Source organism: Etheostoma spectabile, chromosome 23, assembly GCF_008692095.1.
Source record: "Etheostoma spectabile isolate EspeVRDwgs_2016 chromosome 23, UIUC_Espe_1.0, whole genome shotgun sequence".
In the NCBI taxonomy this organism is placed as follows: Eukaryota; Metazoa; Chordata; class Actinopteri; order Perciformes; family Percidae; genus Etheostoma; species Etheostoma spectabile.
In genome coordinates, this window is record NC_045755.1 from 13,336,739 (window position 1) to 13,340,595 (window position 3,857).

General features: G+C 39.1%; 1 protein-coding gene across 1 annotated transcript in view; it reads left to right on the top strand.

Moving 5' to 3' along the window:
* pcloa (piccolo presynaptic cytomatrix protein a) overlaps positions 1 to 3,857 on the top strand; it is a 71,302-nt gene that overhangs the window by 1,762 nt on the left and 65,683 nt on the right. The gene's annotated exons all lie outside the window — the stretch shown is intronic.

Consider the following 3,857-nt stretch of genomic DNA (forward strand, 5'->3'; position numbering starts at 1 on the left):
CACACACAGACATAAGATAAGAGACCAAACACATGTGAAAATAGAGGTCAGAAGGCTGTAGCACAAGTCAACAGCATAGATTTCAAGGATTCAGCAATGTTGAAACAAGTGTCCAAAGTCTTTTCTGGCGCTCCATTTATGCGAGCTGTAGAGAGTCCCATAAACAGTATATGACATCCAAAAAGGAAAGGGTCTATGTACGAGTAGACACCTCATGAGGTAGTTTCCAACGGGTTGAAATCGTTTTCTTCTCAGCCGTGAGTCCAGCAAATACAGCACATTTCTTTTTTACTTTTACAGAGCTGAAGGTCAGATAGATCATTCAGAATCAAAACACTGATAGTAACAGGTACAGTAACATTAATCTAGGCAGATATTTTGGATGCCATATTGTTCCAGGACTGACAAACAGGAAAGCAATCCCAGAACATGTGCCTTGAGCTTTCAGTGGACATAATTGCATTAAGGGCTGTTAATTACTTTCATGTGGTGCATTTTCACAGGGGTGAGACATGTCCTATGAATGAAATTGTAGTGAATCTGCTCATGGTCTGGATTGTGTGATACTTCGGGGATGTTAGACCATATATCATGCCAGTCAAGATTGTTGCTTAGGTCTGGGCAAGCGCGTTGGGAAACATTTACACAACAACAATTTACATTTTAAGAAATATTGTTATTTTCTTTTTGTGAGTTTAGAGTTTAGATGTCTGTAAGAGCCAGGAGTTACTTAGCTTAGCTTAGCTTAGCTTAGCTTAGCATTAAGATGGAAGCAGGGGAAACAGTTAGCCTGGCTCAGTCTGAAGGGAAAGGTGTTATTTCTTGGCCAGGTGCAGCCTTCCTGCATATAGAAACAGAACTTGTCGTTTTTACCGTGTTTAAGTTGTTTTCGGTGCAAGAAAAGCAAGAACTATAGCACGTAACCCTTTTGGAGACAGAGCCTGGGTACAGTTAGCTAAGCTTAACTTAGCATACGGTTAGGTTTTAAGCCTCGAGCGAAAAATTACTCACGGACACAGACTGGCTTTTCTTTGGCAAAGGGGAAAAAGCTCTAAAAATCATTCTGCAGTCTTTTCCAAAGCTTTCATCCCCAGCTCTGCCGTTTGATTAAGTGGGTGTGAACAGAAAGTTGTTTACATAAATGGGTGTGGTATATAGTTGTTTTACATAAATGTGGGTTAGTATAAAGTTTTTTAACATGAATGTGGGTTAGTATATCATGTTATTTGCTTTACTATTGGTTGAGCTGTAGCTGGACGCATAACGCAAGTTTAAGTTTACCATAGTTCACTGAAGTTGAATAAAAATAAAAAAAAATAGCTCCTTTTTCACACAGTCACAGCTGCAAATGAATCTTATCTTACACTGCTGGCATGACACTCATTCTTCTGGCTCTCCTCGTCTCAATATTTTTCTTCATTTCTCAAGGTTTCAAATATTCACATGATAACTATTAAACAATACAATTTTGTTCAGTTCCCACACAGACACGCTAGAAACAGAAGTAAACGGGTGGCTTAGATCTGTGGAAAGGTTAAAGAAATGTGCCACCTCCTCTAAACTCACTAATTAACAAGTTATTTCCCATTTAATTAAGCTGTACAAAAAAGTGTAAAATCAACAGGGTTTGGGTTTTGGGAATTAAGTGCCATGCTATTTAATTGGAAGAGTGGCTTTCTTCTCAACCAACAGGAAAATACAACACATAGGCTAACCCCCATAAACATTTCAGTTTGTGTATGGATTAAACAACCAAGATGTTAATTAGTGAGCGTTAGTGGTGCTAAAAGGTAGACTTTGTTACGTTTGGACAGAGCCAGGGTAGCTGTTTCCCCCTGATTCCAGTCGTTTTGCTAAGCTTAGCAAACCATCTCCTGTCTCCATGTATATTTAGGTTTACTGTGCAGACATTAGAGTGCTATCAATCTTGTAATTTAACTCTTTGCTAGAAATTAAATTCCCAAAATGTCAAACTACAAGGAAACAGACAAAACATATACTGTTTTTGTTGTGCTTTGCCATCATGAGTCAAATTGTGCTATATTTTGTTATCATTTGTAAAGCTAAAATTAAACGGTTAGGCATGAAACAGAAAAGACACAGAGTACAATGGTATCTTATATTCCACTTGCAGGAGCTGTTATCACATCTACCATTTGACTTAAATTATGATCTGTGATGTCACATTGTCCTTAATCCTTTTACTCTGAATATTTTCTATGTAGTAAGAAAAACAAAAACACGATGGACGCACATTACTATCTGGCTGGGTTCCCCTTGGTACAGACTAGTCACCCGGTCTTCCTCTCCACCTCTGCCCAGGGACTGAGGGCTCTCAGCTGGGTGCACAGAGGACACATCTGCCCCAGAGCTCCACACACAACACAGCAAATGAGCACTCGCTGTCATAATGCAACACATCAGTTTGATGTACAGCAGAGCCGACAGATTTTAATATCCTACGCGTAGGATCGGGTGACTTGCCGTGCATATTCTCAGTACAGTGGAACTAAATATACTATAGGTTTGATCTGTAGTCATTTTCAGCATGGGGGCTGATGAAATGCAATTCTGTCTAATTTTGCTTTCAGGTTAACTGGATGCAACACACTGTAGCCTCTGATTCTCTTTTATTAGTGAGCTTTTATTTTACACTTATTTAATCACATGCTTCTCCGTGATACCACCCATTACTCACAAGAGGAGATAAAGAATTTATTATGCTGTATCTAGCTACAGTCAACCTGATGTCCCCACATGCTTCCTGCCAGCCTTCAGTTGCACATTTGAGAATATAAAGCGTTAGGATATAAAATGACACATCTGACAGCTGCCAACTAATAAAAATAACAACACATATGCAATATAAGTCATGCTATTGCCATCTGAAGACCTTTGTGGATGTTTTATCTGTGTTTTAGAATATTTTATGGTAGCAATTTCCCCTAAAATTAGATTTATGCCATTTTAAATGCCATTGCTCTAATGATTTTAGTTGCTCTGTGGAATGGCTAGTCCTGGATGAAAAAAAAAGAGGCACATACACTTATTATATACAGTATAAATCCTGGGAAAGCAGTTTTCTCCCGGATATAACAAGACAGTGAAGCTCTGTATGTGGAGAGGTTGGAGTGTGATCATACAGGACTATACCCACAGTAACCTCCTTTCACTGGAGCTCCAGATACTTACCCAAAAACAATATCCACTACAAATCTCGTATTTTATTGTACTTTATAATGATAATAAAGGACTAAACAAAAGAACATCAATGACACCCCGCCCCCACGTTCCGCTTAGCCTCGATTCTTTAAACAATCAAACCAGACACATTTAGCTCAGTAAGTCCCCTTTAAAACAGATTTTCCTCCGCTGATGTCTTCGGATCACCTGTCAGAGGAGGCGCATGCGCGGTGAGCAGGAGAGTCGAGACGCTGTTGGAGAATCTGCGTCAAGTGAACCAGTGTTACATAGAAAATAACGGAAAAAGCCTGATATAAATTTGGTGTCAATATAAAAGCCTTACATTTTTTTTATTTGAGATTACAATGAATGAAGTGTCAGGGTGGCAGAGCAAAAGTCTAGACTTTTAAAGTGAAGACTAGCAGCCTTATTTTCCACTCATCTGCTACTATACGAACTGCATGGTATTCTTTGTGTGGTATAGTGTATATTGTGGGTTTTCATGTTTAGATTCATTTCAGGCACTGCATTATGCAGTTAATTGATTTCCCAATGACCCACAGCTTAATACCTACGTTAACACTAGCTAATTAGGATTTTATTTTTTTAAACTTACCGGAAGCCACCTTCTTTGACTGAGCAATAGTAAAACAGTAACCCCCCCCCCCCCCCCC